This window comes from Cupressus sempervirens, chromosome 4 (assembly GCF_028749045.1).
Source record: "Cupressus sempervirens isolate cs-2001-9-10 chromosome 4, ASM2874904v1, whole genome shotgun sequence".
NCBI lineage: Eukaryota > Viridiplantae > Streptophyta > Pinopsida > Cupressales > Cupressaceae > Cupressus > Cupressus sempervirens.
In genome coordinates this window covers 245,665,922-245,683,935 of record NC_143121.1, presented here as the reverse complement: position 1 = coordinate 245,683,935, position 18,014 = coordinate 245,665,922, and positions in this window count along the sequence as shown.

Genomic DNA, 18,014 nt, shown 5'->3' with positions numbered 1-18,014 from the left:
CATGAGACATGCAATGCAATTTGAGAAGTGACCCTGTTACATCTTAGGTAGTCAGAGGAAAACCAAGACCAGCTTATGGTTTTCTAGTTTAAGACTTGGTATTCCATGAGTTTCTCATAAAAAATATTCAAACTCTCTATATTTTTATGCTATGTTTATGTGTGTATTTGATACCTTTAAGACTAAAGGAATATATATACATTATGTAATTATGTATGATAGAATCTAGTATTCTTTCCATTCTGCATTAATGGGGTAGTGTTCTTGTAGCCATGCAATGAGGATAATGGTAAACTAGGAAAACCTATTATGAATCTTTATCTTTGGTATGTGCTGCAATTTTTGTGTGTGCTAATTTCTTGCAAAAAAGGATAAGTCAATGGGTAAATAAGACTCAGCATTGAAGTGGCATGATCAAGACAATGAATTGTTTTCAAGATTCATATACTAGTACATTTGGGTTGCATTTTCAACCTAGATTTTTGACAACAAATCAATTTGGCTTCTCAATTTCTTTTTTTTAAAATATGATCCCAATAACATAAATTTTTTGACAATAGTTAAGATTAACATAGAAATTTCAACATTGTCAAGGATATAAACAAAGAAAAAGAAAAGTGGAATTTCATTTATTCACTTGGAAAGGTGCAAGTAGAAGGCTTCAATGCTATGATGAAGATCTTTTCAGTGTCATTCAAGGTAAGTGTTCTCAATGTTGAGTTGGGAGTATGCTAGGGAAACTAAGTCTTAAATTTTGATTGATTATGCTATAGTGTGATAGTAGATAGATCACAAATTTGGCTTTCAAGTACACCATCTCCATCCTCTTCATCCATGTCAAAATCACCATTGACCACCTCAAAAGAATAGGTGTAGCATACAAGCTTGCAGCTTCCTTACAACAACCTACAATAGTTTGGACAATGAAGCTCCCTCAACCTTAAACCATCAAGATTTAAATTTCACCCTACCCTTTTGGGAATGAAGAGACATATCAAAAGAAGGATTAAAACTTCTTAGATAAGTTACCCTTAGTAGCGATCCAACCCTCTTCCACTTTAATTGACTCACTATGTCAGGCTAATGAACTCAATGTTGGACCACCATCATCCCAAGAAAAAATGCTTGTAGAGAAAATGTCTACCATTGTAGGGGGATTAGGATGATTGATGTTGATTTAAAAGGTGGTAATTTGATTAATGAAGACTAATAACCTTGAATGAGATTGAATCTCTTTGGCATTTAAATATTATTAAAATACATTAAAAGATCTATAGTGATTGATTATGTTTTGAGATCAATAAAGTAGCATGAGAAGACATCATTTCAATATTCATTAGACCATTTTTCCAACAAAAAATTAGAGTGACATCTAAGGTATAGTTTCTTAAGAAGATAAGGACTTTTAGAAATGAAAACTCTATAGAGACTAGCAGTTTGGACAAAACCCCAACTTCTTGGAGGATCAATTATTAATTATTGAGTAGAAATCAATGGTTAAGGCATCTTGAAGAGAATATATAAGGACATATGTGTGTGTTAGTGTTTAGAGCCATAATCAGACTATAGTTCACTCATAAATAAGTCTTATTTGTCAAATCAAATATGTAGTAGGTTTAGGAGTGGTTGGAGAAACAAAGGAGTAATTGAAAATTAGCCCTGTGTCTAAACATTGAATATTAGACATTTTCCATTCATCTAAAACACAAACCTTAAACCAAAATTGTGGAAATCATATTAGTATGCAATATTTCATTTAGAGGTCATCTAAATAAATAGTTATGTCATGATTTACCCAAATCATGTGTTCTGATAATTTAATTATTAGAATAGTAATAGTTCCATTTTTTATTCTAAGTAGTGTTCTATTGTGTCTATTGCATAGATATCAAAAAGACTAAATAATTAGAAAACCACAAAATACCAAAAAATCAAGAAGACTCAAAAAATCAATAAACTAGACCAAATCTTGGAGGGAATCTTTTAGTCATTTTAGAACCATCTTATTGGGTGAATTTAACTTATGTATACTTCAATGAATTAGTTTCTTTTTTTTAAAATGAGATGGATTACCATGGTGCGATTATTTAGCAATAAAAAACCATAGAATTTCCTTTTGAATACTCACAAAATATTATTTGTAAATTTCCACATCTTGAAGATTCTTTTTAAAGAAAAATTAATCACACTAATGCTTCATCTCCATCTACAAAAATAGTTAATCCTCGTAGCCTTACCAACAAATAAAGAAATTGTGGCTAGTTATGATAAGTATCACTCCCTTCCTCACATGATACAAGACATGCTTTCATTCACAAAAATTTTGGGTATCAAATCAAATGTAAAAAGTAAACAAAAATCTAAATATAGTAATGAATCATCAGGAGAAGTAAAGAATTAATTGTGCAAGAACAAGGAAAGGAAATGGGTCTCTTGTTTCCAAATTGTGAACTACAACTCATCAAAATCTATGTAAAAATCAATCATCATGTGGTAACCCTAAAGAAGAAAAAAACCTTGGATCAAGAGGAGGCACATAGTACACCATTGAGACTTCATGTTGATCACAAAATGGATCAAATTACAATCATGGCTTAGCCCATTATAGATGTTGAGAAAATGTAACCAACATATGTCATTTATTCTAATTTTTGTAAAAAATAGTTTTGATCATGAGATAGCATCCATTTCACATGAACTTGATAACATGGTTAAGTCTTCCTATGTTCATACTCTAATTGATAATGGTGCACATGAGATATATATTGTGGGGTTGAGGCATAAAGGTCACGATTTTATTCCTCACATTATTAAAACTATTAAAAGGACACAAGATATGTGTATGGGAGGTCACAAAAAGTTGAGAAGGCCAAATTGTTTATTGCCTAAGCAAGACAACACTTACAAGAGATCAATGAAAGATGCAATAATATTGACAACACATTTGGACCTATTTTTGAGTATTTGGAGAGTTAACTTATCAAAATGTATAAACCTAAATGAATTTTTATAGGTTTTGAACTTTACATTCACAACATTAGATCCCTACAATTGGCATTTTAATTGCTATATTCCATTGGTAGATGTAACTATTTTTCTATCTTGAAATTGGTTTGAGATTTAATGTGTAGGTGATATTTTTTCATAGGTTGGTTGAAGCCCCTGGCCACTATTGGTTGTTTCTCTACACACATGATTAATGCCATCTTCTCATATTGGTCAACATAGTGCAAGCTTGTAACCACCTCAATTTTATAGTACAATTTTTTTGTGCATAATGGAAAGGTTTGTTTTTTGGAGCCATATCTTGCATATATGACATTATATTTTTGCATGCATCTAGGAATTGAAAAGATAGTTCCACACATTACACAACCATATTAGTTTAATTTAAAGTTTTTTCTTTGTTTTTGAATTCTCTTTGGACATTTTTCAAAATATGGATCGACTTTTACAATATAGGGATTCCAATTTTACATGTTTTCATTTTTTATTATTATATAAGCAATCTATCATTGTAACTAATAGGTTTTGCAACTCATCCTTTCGTAAGAATTTTGACTATAGGTATCTATAAGTCTTTGCAAGTTGGTGTCTTAAAACAACTTAGGTGGCTTCATCTCTTGCACTATCTCTAGTTACTTTCCCTCGAACTATGTTCATATAATAGGCAACAATCATGGGATTATAGGAATGATTATTCCCTTTTATTGATGATAACATTTTGTGGGATATGTGAGATAAAAATTTAGGGACTAAGCAATTTGTGTGCACCTTGGACTAGAATATGGGAAACCTATAGAGACCCACATCTTTCCCCATTCCTAGATTACCCTTTTATGGATGATTGTGATAACCTACCATTTGACTACACACAAATGGAAATTATGAGTTGGTGGATCTTGATATTTGTAATGACATTGATACAGTTCTTTGAATTTAATCAATCCTAATCTAGATTTAAGGGTTCACATTTTTTTTTTTTGAGTGAGTACTATAAGGTCAAGAACTCTTGCATTCAAACATTGGAAAATTAAATTTGAGGTGTTTGTATTAAAATATGTTCTCTAGAGACATCATCATGGGATAAGTAGTCTAGTAGCATGACATACATTCAAATTACTTCAACATTTATTGATTCTAGTCATTCTTTACAAGAAGTACTAATCAATCTTTAAGATTTAATTTAGTAGGATGAATTCTTGACAGATAATGTAGGTTTGTTATGCAATCTCATCTTGCATATTTGACCAATACACTTGAGGACATTCTTCATCTCTTTTATGATGAATCTATCATAGGCACTACCCCATTTCTAATATTGGTTTTTATTAGCTTCCACTTGGCCTTATCTTGTCACCATCTTCATTAATTAGTCTTATACATGATTTGGTTGTGGAATTTTGTCTTGTAATAATTGAGAAGAGTTTAGAGACATCATATATTATGATTTTGTTCACATATTTTACTATTTGGCTGTTGGACATATAAGAGGAGTAACTAAGAGGGTAGAAGTGAATCAATTACTATAAAAATAAATTCCAAATCACAGATCCCTTAGATGTCAATACAAATCAAAACTCTGATTAAACTTTATTCTATTGTAACTTAGAAAAAATACTACTTAGTTTACTCTAGCAAATACTATAACTTGGTTGATAATTGAAATAATAGTAACAACATCAGTAACTTGGAAAATGCAAACCATAAGATGTCTTCTATGATTAACCTTAAGATTAACTTAGTTGCATACACATAAAATAAATAGCATGAACACAAGTGACACCAAGATTTAACATGGAAACCCAATTTGGAAAAAACCATCAATTGTAATTAGTTACTAATTTTCACTCTTCTAAAGTGAGCCCTCTTAGGAGCCAACCCTATTAAAGGTTACAAAATACACTGTTAGGTATGACCCTTTTGGAGGATTTAGTTAGCCTGTTAGAAGTGGCCTTGTTAGAGGTCTTTAGACACTTCAAATAGAAATGTTACCTTGTTAGAGGATTTACAAATAGTTGTTAAGCCAACTTAGTTAAGAGATTTAGATCACTACTACCATATTTAGAAAGCAATAATGAAATGACCTAATTTTTGATGCAACTAAATTTTTGATTACAGATCTTAGTTCTGGCTAGTATACTTGATCCTTCTTGATCAAATGTATGTAGTGCCTCTCATGTTTTTAGTCTATACCTTGTCTATTTTTTATTTGGGAGACACTTGATACTCTTATTAGTTGTACTTTGAGATGACTTGAGGGTTGGATGTTAATTTTTTGATTTTGTATCATAGATGTTATACTGCTATGTTGTGTAGTTTATCATATTTGCATGTTGATGTCATTTTGAGATGATAGTAGATCTATGATGATATTTGATAATCTGGTATTTGGACATATTTTTCTGATTATGTTATGTGATTGGTTTTATACTATGGTGATTTACTTCATTATTGTCTCTTTATGCTTTATGTGAACACGAGTGATGTAAATGGATTAATTAGGTATTTAATGCATAATTACTTTTGCTATGATATTATATGCAATTGCACTTGATCGTGTGTTTTAGTGTATACGAATTGTATCCCTGGTAGTGGCACACATATTTAGTGATTCAGTTATTAATATTTTACCAATGTCGTCCCTATATGGTCAACATATCCTTATTTTGTTCTTTGAATTAAACCTATCGATGATTATTAAATATGAATTCATCTACATTATGTGATTAGACTAGTGAGTTTGTCTATGCATTTAGAGGTTCACATTGTTGCAAAAGTTGTTAAGTGATTTTCTATCGTTTTGGGTTTTTGGGCTTTATATCTTATTAAAATTAATTTCTAGTAGCTTTGTCTTAGGTGAATTCCTATTACAAGGAATAAACTATTTTTTTTGGGTTGATTATAAGTATATCTAGTCCAACTGGATATTTACCCTAATTTACTATTCACTTTAAAAGTGAATAAGTTTGGAAAGAGGAATTTAATTCCTCACTTTTTCTATTTTGGATTTTAGAAATTTGGAGAGCTTTTCTAAAATCCTCTTCTGGAGGATTTGATTTTTGTTCATTCTAGGAGCTATGAGTGTGGGATTTTTGCAAGATTAGTCTCATTGGATTTGGCTCAAGGAGACCTTTCTTTCCAGTCACTTTTGGTAGTTTTGGTGGATTATTTATTTTATCAACCTGATTTCAGTTTTTGCCCCTTTTGCTATCAGGGAGGGCTTTCCAATTTTCTTTTTTCTACTTTTTTTTAGCTTTTTTTTCTTGTAGCAGTTTTTTAGGAGGCTAAGAACTAGTGTTCCCCTCCATTTCTATTTTTTTGGCTCTGCCTAGTTCGACAGGTATGAATATTTTCCTTATTTTTGGGATGGGTGTTTGGGGTTTCACACTATTATGTTGGCCCTTTTTACATATGATGCCTAAACTCAAATATTATTAGATTTTCAAGATTTTTACACCCAAAGGCCAAATGGGTTTTAATTTCAAAGTTTTCCAATTTTTGGGGTTTTTACCTCATTTTGTGTGTCACCCTATTTTCTCAAGTTTTCTTGGCATGAGTTTAGTCATGGACCTAGATCATCTATTTGGATGTTGTTTAAACCTTTATTGCACTTTTATGTTGCATTGGGATACATACTACATCTATCCTCTTGATTCTATTTATTGGTTGAGTGACTTTCTACTTTGTATTCTCATCCAGTCCTTGTGTTATGATCCTTGTGATGGTGGTGTGCCACACATGAGTACGTGTGCATACATTTTTTAGGTTACTTGTGATTTCTAATCTTTTGTGGTACTTTTGAAAGTTATGATCATTGGGGTTGGGTTGGGAAGTTGCATGCCTATGGGCACTTATCATTGGATGAGCATGGGTAGGGTAGGGTAGCATATGGAGGGGGCTTCTATCTCTATAACCTAATGTCTATTTCTTGAGGGTTGGCATGTAGAAGCTTTGTAAATAAGTGATAACTAAATAAAACATTGGGTGGTACAATAAAACTTAACGGTAATAAAAAGGATTTGAGATGTGCCCCTTCCATTGAGAAGTAGAGAGTTTCTAGTACCATCTTGGGCTTATCAATGCCAAATGACTCTTCATGATGTCAACCCCTATTTAGTAGCCCATTGAGTGTCTGACCAAGACCTGTAGTTTATTCATTATTTATGTCTTGGTTTTAGTCATCATATTTCTTGGCATGTGTGCTAGCCATGGATGTTTTCTTTTTGTGTGGTTGTGGTTGGATCATTATCTCCATCCGCATGGCAGGAGTGGGTTTGTGGGTTCCATGTGGTTGGGAGGCATAGCTACCTATACCACTACTAGGGACCAGTGTACAAAGATGATCTGTTGTCCTAGTGCAACTATTTCTAGATGTTATTTATTGAGGCATTTCCTTATTTTGATGATTAGCATATGATAGATGATGTTATTTGTATCCATAGGATTATATTATGCTTTACTTTTTACATGTTAGATTTCCTTATGCTTATGTTGTAGTATGTTTTAGTAGTGACATCCTTTTATGATAGTATCGATGATCTAGTCAGTAGCTTGCGATGTTAGGCATAGGCGATGGCTAGGGCCCATAATGGTCTTATGAGGCTATTATGGTTCAGAGGAACTATGTACTTAGTTTGGTTGTACTATTCATTATGATGTTATATCTATTTATTGTGATGTTGTTCTAGTATGTTGTGATGTAATTCATTTTATAGTTTTCTTCCTTTATTATTTTCTAGCTTGCTATTCTAGATTCTCACACAAAATTGTTGTTTCTCGTGTGAGAATGCAAGTTCTTGCATGCAATGTTGGGTTTCTTCATGTAGCTTTTTGCACTTTCTCATGCAAAATGAAACATCACTTTTAGGTGTCTTGTTTGTTGGGCCAATTACATTCTTGTACCATTTGATGCTCTTCCTCACATAGAAAAAAATTTCTCACATGGCTTGTTGCACTTCCTCATGCAAGAATTTTTCAATCTATTGGCCTAGCATGAAAAAAGGGGGTTATCTAGGGTTGTCTGAGAAAAGTTTGAAAGTTGGTTTTGGACACACTTTTAGGTTGTGCACCTTCCTAGTTTAAAATATATTGTTTAAGATATTTTAATATATGTGACAAGCCTTTTGAGATAGGTTCTAGATCTCTATGAGCTAAGATAAAGATTTTATGAAATTTTAGGGTTTTAGAATTTTTAGACTTAGCCAATTTTTAGGACTTAACTCTTGTCTTTTAGCTTGGTGTTCAATAGTTGAGTTGTGCTTCTTTGCATCCTTGACATGTGTGAGAACATGGTTGGTCTCTATTATTTTCTTGTTTATGTTTTGGTCAATGGTGATGCTGGGAGATCTTTGATGCTTGGTTGTTTGGTTAGTCTTCCATTGTGATCTTTATGATCTATGTATCATGGTTGTCTTGTGCTTTCATACTTGTTTATAAAAAAATTATCTTCTCTTATATTTACCCTTGTTCCAAGGATCTTTGGGTGAGGCATTGCAATGTATCTTTATAGCTCAACAAGGATATTTTTCTTATCCTTCTAATTTGCTTCCTTTATGAATCATCAAATCTTCTCTTCACTCCCACACTTTCAATTCTCAACTTGACCTTATATTTAATTTTACACATTGTCAAGTTGGCTTTAATATAACTTAGAATACTTAATATTCAACTTCTCAATTGGTGAGAACCAACAACTAAATCAATTGAACTCAATATGTCAAAACAATAAAATCCTTCATTAGTCGACCATGCTCGGTAGACACTAACTTAGAAATGAGTTTCCTATGTTAACTAAGTGAACTTGATTAATATTGCATATTCACAAAGTTCCTTTGGTAACCAAGTGAGCTCAGTTAATACTTGTTCTATCCAACATTTTCTTCATTAGGTGAGTGACCTCAGTTAACACTCATCTTCTACAAACTTTCCTTTGATGACTGAGTGAACTTGGTAGATACTATTTTCTAAACTAGGAAAATTCTAGAATGCTTGATAGACACAAGAAACGGTCTTCATCACCTAAGTGAGCTCGGCATACACTAACTAGTAATGATATGACATTTTGTGTAACATCAAAGACAATACACAACTAATCAATTATTTTCCAAAATCTCCCTCATTGGCATTGATGGCAACACTGTTGGATACAATTGGTTAATTGAGTGTTGTCTTTGATGTTACACAAATGTCATATCAGTCATCAGACAGAGTCTATTGAGCTCAGAAGGTAAGCATAGTCATTTACAGAGTCTACAGAGCATTGTTGTATATTACACTATAAAGATAGCTTCTACCGAGCTAACTTGGTTAAACGAAGGAAGTTCAGTACTTACCGAGCTCACTCGGTAATCAAAGGAAACTGTGACAGAGTGTTTACCGAGCTGGGAAGGTAAGCAAAGAAAAGTTAGTGTTTACCAAGCTAGGAAGGTAACTGAAGAAAAGTTAGTGTTTACCGATCTAGGAAGGTAAACAAAGGAAAGTCAGTGTTTACCGAGTTCACTCGGTGTCCAAATGGAATTTGGCAAAGACTATTTTTACCGAGCTCACTCAGTCATCTATACTTACCAAGTTCTCCCGGTGATTGAAGGGATATCACGGAGTTTGTTGTATTAACCGAGCTCATTCGGTTAACACAGGAATTATTTTCTGGATAGTATTAACCAAGCAGTGTCGGCCAATAAAGGGATTTGTTGGTTTGTAATTTTTTTTTAGCCGACTATTGTATTTGTTTGATTATTGATCAGTGATTAGAGCCGACTAAGATAATCTGTAAAGTATATATGAAAGATCAAGTTGTGAATTCGTATGAAGCAAGAATTTGGATGCATAAGAGTGTGAATATTGAACATATGAGCAAATGTTGAAAAAGTGTGATGGAGGATCAGATGCGTTGAAGGAGCTGCAAAGTTGTATGTGATCAGTAAGGATCCAGTCAAGCATAACAGAGATATGCAATCAGCAAAGATAAGTTGCACATTATATCAGGTCACTTCATTGTTGCTTTCTAACCATTGTAACAGTGAACTCAAAATCTCTTAACAGAGTGGGTTTAACAGCCCTATTGTAAATCCTCTAACAAGGTGACAGTTCAGTTAAATTGTTCTAAAGACCTCTAGTGAGGCCACTCCTAACAGGGTGATTAAATCCTCTAACAGGGTCACACCTAACAGTGTGTTTTGTAACCTTTAATAGGGTTGGCTCCTAATAGGGCTCACTTCAGAAGAGTGAAAAATAATAACTAGTTACATTGGTGGTTTTTCCCATATTGGGTTTCCACGTTAAATCTGGTGTCTTTAGTGTTCATGATTGCTGAATTGTTTTGGTTACCAGTTCTTAATAATTATTAGTATTTGTTGCATTATCAAGTTTCAGTAATCTGTAACCAAGATCAAGATTTTAGACATCAAAGGGACTGTGAAATGTTTTTGTGGTAATTGATTCACCCCCTCCCCCTCTCAGTTACTCCATTCTCATTTCCAACAATTGGTATCAGAGCTTTTGGTACTTGCAGGAGAAGATTTCAAAGATCTAAGCAAAAGATCAGGATGTCTTACAAAAGAGAAATTCCAAAACTTAATAGAGATAACTTCTCAGCATGGCAAGGACTGATGAAACTTCATCTGGCTACTGTTGGTGATACTGGACTGAAATACCTTGAAGAAGAATATGAAGAACCTTCTGGCACACTGTCAGTCAATGATATTGCTGAAAAGAAAACTCACAACAACATGATGATAGACATAGCATCTGCTCTTAGCTATGAAGAATTTGATGACATTAAGGACTGCAAAACCGCCTTTGACATGTGGAACAAGCTAAAAGAAATCTATGGAGGGGATGACAATGTGAGAAGAGAAAAAGCAGAAAGTCTAAGAGGACAATTTGATCAAATGAAGATGAGAGAGGATGAAAACATTGCAAAGTATGTTGAAAGAGTTAAAGCATGTGTAAGTGCAATCAGGGCAGCTGGTGGTGACATCAAAGGAGAAACAGTTGTAAGCAAAGTTCTCAAAACCTTGCTTCCCATTTATGCAATCAGAGTGTCTGCAATTTAGGAAAGAAGATGTGAAGAAAATCATCAGATAAATCTTGAGGCCATAGTTGAGAGATTAACTGCATTTGAACTAGATAACTTTGACAACTATGTTTCAGCTTCCAAGAACATGGAATCAGCATTTGAGGCCAAACTTTCACTCAAGGAGAAAAGAAAAAAGAAACTTCAGTCAGAAAGTGAAGATGAATCAGATCTAAGCTCAGACAGTGATCTTGAAGTAATTGAAGCTCTTCTAGAAAGAAAACACTCCAAAGGTAGAGGAAAATATAAAGGTAAAGTTCCTCTAATATGTTTTTCATGTGAAGAAATTGGTCATATTGTAGCTAGGTGCCCGAATAAGCAGAACAATGATGAAAAGAAGGATCATAAATGGAATGGAAAGAAAGATTTCAAATCATTCAAGAACAAAGGTAAGAAATCATGTTTCATGGCTGAAAATTCTGAAGATTCTGATAATAGTGAGGATGAAATTGTTTATATTGCTGTTAAAGATGATTCTGACAATGATGAGGAAGATAAAATTGCTCTTATCTCTCATATAAGTAAGAATGATACATGGATTATAGACAGTGGTTGCTCACATCATATGACTGGTGATAAAACTAAGTTTGATCAGTTTGAAGATTATGATGGTGGCAGTGTAAGGTTTGGTAATAATGAACCTCGTTTCATAAAAGGAAGAGGAAGAATCTGTCTAACCAAAGAACTTGTTTGTAATAATTCCTATTGGGTTGAAGGTCTCAAACATAATTTTCTAAGTGTGGCACAGTTACTCAATACTAGATTCAAGGTAGAATTCATGCATGGAAAGGCAAGACTGTTGAATGAGCAAGGAAAGCTGATAGGATCTGGCACCCAAACTAAAGGTAACTTATTCTATCTAGAACTTGGTGAATGCTCACATTTTATTGCTCAAATTGAAGAGAGTTGGTTATGGCATAAAAGGTTGTGTCATGTCAATTTTGATAATTTGATAAAAATAAGCAAATTCAAGAAAGTAAGAGGCATTCCTAACATTAAGAAACCCGAGGTTGGTCTATGCAAGAACTGTCAGATTGGTAAAATGGGAAGGACTAGTTTTAAAAGTAAAAACTATCAATCTGAAGATATATTAGAAATTGTGCAAGAACCCTGATGATAGAAAAGAACATTGCTATCAAATACTGGAAGGAAGCCATCAGCACTGTAGTTCATACATTAAACCGAGTACAGCTGAAAAAGGACTCATTCAAGACTCCCTATGAATTATGGTATGGCCAAAAACCCAATGTAAGTTATTTGAAAGTATTTGGAAGCAAATGTTATATTTTGAAAGAATCTAGAAAAGGAAAATTTGATGTAAAAGGTGATGAAGGAATATTTTTGGGATATTCTTGCAAAAGCAAAGCATATAGATGTTTAAATCTATCCACTCAAAAGGTCATAGAAAGTGCACATGTGAAAATTGATGAGTTTGCAGACAAATCAGAAGAAGAAAGCAAAAAGGAACCTGAAGACTACAAGAGATTTGTTTACATTGAACCAGATACTATACCAAGTATACCGTTCACTCAAGAATCATCAACTCCTGAGTCTTCAGTAACCGAGTTGCAAATAGTTCAAACCGAGCCTCAGCAACTTTCAGACACTACCGAGCAAGTGTCTATCGAGTCTGAATCAACCGAGCCAATATCTACCGAGCCAGAATAGCAAGACTCTGAAGAACAGAAGGATAATAATGAAATTCATTCAAGAGGCAAGGAACCTGTATTAGCAAAATATGTCAGAAGACATCACGCACCAGATCAGATCATTGGAGACAAATCTGAAGGAACCCTGATAAGAAGTAAGTTGAAAAATACATGTTTACTTGCTGATTTTGAACCTAGAAGTATTAAGGATGCACTGGCAAAGGATAGTTGGATTGAGGCAATGAATGAGGAAATAGAACAAATAGAGAAAAACAAGACATGGACTCTTGTACCCAGGCCCAAAGACAAGAATATAATTGGAACCAAGTGGGTATTCAGAAACAAGTTGACTGAAGATGGTAAGGTATCCAGAAACAAAGCTAGATTGGTATGCAAAGGATACTCACAAGAAGAAGGTATAGATTATGGAGAAACTTTTGCTCCTGTTGCAAGATTGGAAGGAGTCAGAACCTTACTTGCATATGCTGCTCACAAAGGATTCAAAGTTTATCAGATGGATGTCAAGTCAGCATTCCTCAATGGAATACTGGATGAAGAAGTTTACATTGAACAACCTAAAGGTTTTTTTGATCTAGATAAAAGGAACATGGTCTGCAAATTACACAAGGCACTGTATGGTCTGAAACAAGCTCCTAGAGCATGGTATGAAAGATTGAATAATTATCTTATTCAAATTGGTTTTCAAAGAGCTAATGATAATAGTAGCTTGTATATAAAGGAAGGTCCAGATAATAAGATTGTCTTGGCAGAAATATTTGTAGATGATACTGTTTTCACAGGACATGATGATCTTTGTAAAGAATTTCCAGAACAAATGAACAAAGAGTTTGAAATGTCTATGTTTGGTGAGATAAAATTCTTTGTTGGTCTTCAAATCCAACAAAATAAGAATGGAATCTTCATCACTCAATCAAAATACATCAAGGAGATATTGAAAAAGTTTGGTATGGAGGACTGTAAACCTGTTGGAACTCCTATGTGTACTGGATTGAAACTTACAAAAGATGATGAATCCAAAGAGGTAGATCAAACATTGTATAGATCTATGATTGGAAAATTGTAGTATGTAGTTCATACCAGACCAGATATTGCTCTCGTAGTTGGTATTGTTGCAAGATTTTCAGCAAAACCAAGAGAAACTCACCTGATGGTAATCAAGAGAATAATGAGATATTTGAAAGGAACTAAAGATTATGGGCTATGGTACAAATTTGGAGGTAATTTGGATTTCAAAGTTTTGATTGATGTTGATTGGGCAAGGAATCTTGATGACAGAAAAAGCACAAGTGGAGGAGCATTCTTTCTTGGAAAGAGATTGGTTTCTTGGACAAGCAAAAAGCAGAATTGTACATCCCAATCTATAGCAGAGGCAGAGTATGTTGCTGCAGCAGTAAACTATTCCAACATTGTTTGGTTTAAACAGTTATTACAAGGAATGAAGATGGAAATCAAAGAACCAGTTGTTATGTTCTGTGACAATACTAGTGCAATCAACATATCCAAGAATCCAATGATGCATTCCAAGACCAAGCACATAGCAATAAAATATCATTTTGTCAGAGAATTGGTGCAGGACAAGGAGATTAGACTAGAATATGTGCATACAAAGGAACAAATTGCTGACATATTCACAAAGCCATTACCTAAGGATACATTCTTGTATCTCAGAGGTAAGTTAGGGATCACTCCCCTATCTAAAGTTCACTAAAATAAAGTTTTAAGTGATGCATCAACCTATGACAAGTTGAAAATCAATCAAGTTGATGCAGCAGAGTATTGAAGTCATTGCATATGAATCTGTACATGAGGTACACTATAATCCAGTTGAGAAGTACTTTTGGCATACGAAAAGAGCTTTTACTGTGTTATATTGTCTTTGGCATGTATTGTCAAAGAGGGAGAGTAAAACTGTAATACCTATTCTAAAATTTGTAAGCATTTGTAAAGGGAGAATAAAACTTTCATATCTTTTTGTTATACAATTCCTTCACAGAGGGAGATTACTAAAAGAGGGAGAAGTTTCTATCTAAGAGGGAGAAGTATTATGTTGACATATAGTGCTGCACTAAGAGAAGGACTTGTTTTCAAATTTCATTCTGCTATGACATGTTGTGTTGCCATCAATGCCAAAGAGGGAGATTGTTGGATACAATTGGTTAATTGAGTGTTGTCTTTGATGTTACACAAATGTCATATCAGTCATCAGACAGAGTCTACCGAGCTCAGAAGGTAAGCATAGTCGTTTACAGATTCTACCGAGCATTGCTGTATATTACACTGTAAAGATAGCTTCTACCGAGCTAACTTGGTTAAATGAAGGAAGTTCAGTACTTATCGAGCTCACTCGGTGATCGAAGGAAATTGTGACAGAGTGTTTACCAAGCTGGGAAGGTAAGCAAAGAAAAGTTAGTGTTTACCGAGCTGGGAAGGTAACCGAAGAAAAGTTAGTGTTTACCAATCTGGGAAGGTAAACAAAGGAAAGTTAGTGTTTACCGAGTTCACTCGGTGTCCAAAGGGAATTTGGCAAAGAAAGTTTTTACCGAGCTCACTCAGTCATCTATTCAATTTCTTAGCATAGTAGGGATGATATAGTATATGTTAGCCCTTGGGTAGCATAATTTTATATTTCTTATTAGAGTTTGTGCTACAAATTTTGTGAAAAGTTTTTGTTAGTTGATTATAAAGACCAGTTTTTGTATGTCAGCATACATTATGATCTTATGATCAATGTTATTTTATATGTCTGAGCCTTGATGTTGGATTATATTATATTCAAGCTTTATTTTAGACTAATCATACATTGGCATGTTAGTATAGTCTTTTTCGAATTGGTATACTTTCATTGTAATTGGACAATGAGTTCTTTATCAAGCAAGTGTATTTTTGTTTTTGCTAAAAAATTACTTAGACACTTGAGAACTCTAGCAAGGTTAAGTCTTATAACAAGGAAACAAATATGAATGGGTCATAACTCTTGATAATGAACTTTCAGATTAGTGCATCTTTGGGTACCAACCCCATTTTTGTTTTCACTTAGCTAGGGTTTCCGCAAAAATAAATCATTGTGTTATGAGTTCTTTACTGTTCTATCATTTTTTTAATAATTTTATATGGATATTTATGGTTAAGTTAATAAATTATTGATCGGTTTGAAAGTTCTATAACACTTATTTACACCCCCTCACCCCACCCCAGTGTTTCTTGATCCTAGCCTTATATTGCCAAAACTATTGATACCTTTACTCACATTTATTGTAGAAACATATTTCGAGTGGCAACATACATAAATGAATAGTCTTCATTCAAAATCAATGCTAATATTAATATTGTATGATTCATTTGATTTGTTTAGATTCCATCATTACTGAAGAGATAGTAACATTTTATTATTTTATTATTATCGATTATATACAAGATATTACTGATAACACAATTCAAGACGTTGGTATTGGTGCAACTAATAATGCACTGCAAAATAGGATTGAAGAAGATGCTACTAGTGCAACTGATGAAGATGATAAAGATGATAATAGTCCTACATTTAATGATGTTGATGAAGAGAACCTTGATATACCTATAATTAAAAAGGCATACGAGCCCCTATACCAAGGCTCCAAAAAAACACTTCTCCTCATTGTATTTTAGCTAGTAAAATTAAAGGTTATGAATGGTATATCCAATGTAGCAATCTCACATATGCTAAGGTATAGTGTCATTTTTGTCATCTTCTATGTTAGCATACCATTAATGTTCTTTATATTAACAATTTTTTTCCATAGGTTGATAGGTGATTGTTTGTTACCACCATCAAACATTTTTCCTCACTCTTATTGAGAATTATCAACCATTACAAAAGATATTGGAATGGAGCATTAAAAAATACATGCATATCCCAATGATCATATTATATATCATAAACAACATGAATTTGCAACAGAATGCCCTGATTGTCACATTAGTAGATACCGATCAAATCAAATAACCAAAAAGGTGCATTGCAAGGTTCTTCAGTACATTCCCATTATTCCATGTAAGCAATGATTATTCAAGTTTACTAGCTTGGCATAATTTATGGATTAATAGGCACGTAATACAAGTCAATGTGATATTATGTGAATGCCTGGGGATGGTTATACATTTAAGGACATAGAAGATAGGTGGCTAGTATTTAAAGAAGAACAATATAATCTAAAGCTTTCATTAGCAACAGATGGTGTCAATCCATTTGCAGAGATGAGATATGTTTATTTAGTCTACCCCATTTTTTATTAACAATAACATTCCTCCTTGGATGTCCATAAAGAGGGAGCACAGAATGTTGCCAAAGATTGTACTAGGTATTTTTCCATTACTAGGTATTTTTCCATTAAATATTCATCTAAATTAATTTATAAAAATAGTATCAAAATGGTTGTAATAATTATGTTTTCTTTATGTTAATTCAACTAGGTAAGTACCAAGTAAAAGATATGAATGTATTTAATTTTGTGTGTACTCTTGGAAAGTGTTAGGATTTTGGACTTGGCTCCTTTCCCCTAACATCCTTACATCAAAAATATGTTTAGAAGATGGTGAAGAGTTGAAGAATTTGTCAATTTTCTAAGGGAACTAGTCAAAATATAAGATTGTATATATGTTTTTCTATTCTTGTAATCCTTGGGAAGATATCAATATGGACTTTGTTCTAGGGTTACCTAGAACTCAAAGAGGTGATGATTCAACTTTTCTTATGGTGGACATATTTTCTAAAATGACACATTTGATACATTGCAAGAAGAAATTGGATGTAATCCATATAGCAGATTTATTTTCAAAGAGGTTCTAAGATTACATGGATTGACTAAGACTATTGTTTGAGATAGAGATACTAAGTTTACTAATTATTTTTTTTAATTTTTCTTTTTGTAATTTTACTAATTACTTTTGGACAACACTTTGGATGAAGTTGAATACTAAGCTTAAGTCTAGTTCTACATTTTTTCCACAAATAGATGCACAAGATGAAGTCATAAACATAAGTTTGGATAACTTGTTGAGATGATTGATGAGACAAAAACTTACTAATTTAGACTTGGTCTTGGTACAAGTAAAATTTGCATATAAAAATTCAACAAATGGAAGTACCAAGAATACATCTTTTGAGATTGTAAATTGAATGCATCATAGAGGAACTAAAAAATTGAGGAACTTGAATATTGATTTGAAATACTGTGCTAAAGCTAAGGAATTTGTGGACTTTATGAATAATTTGCATAAAAAGTGAAGTT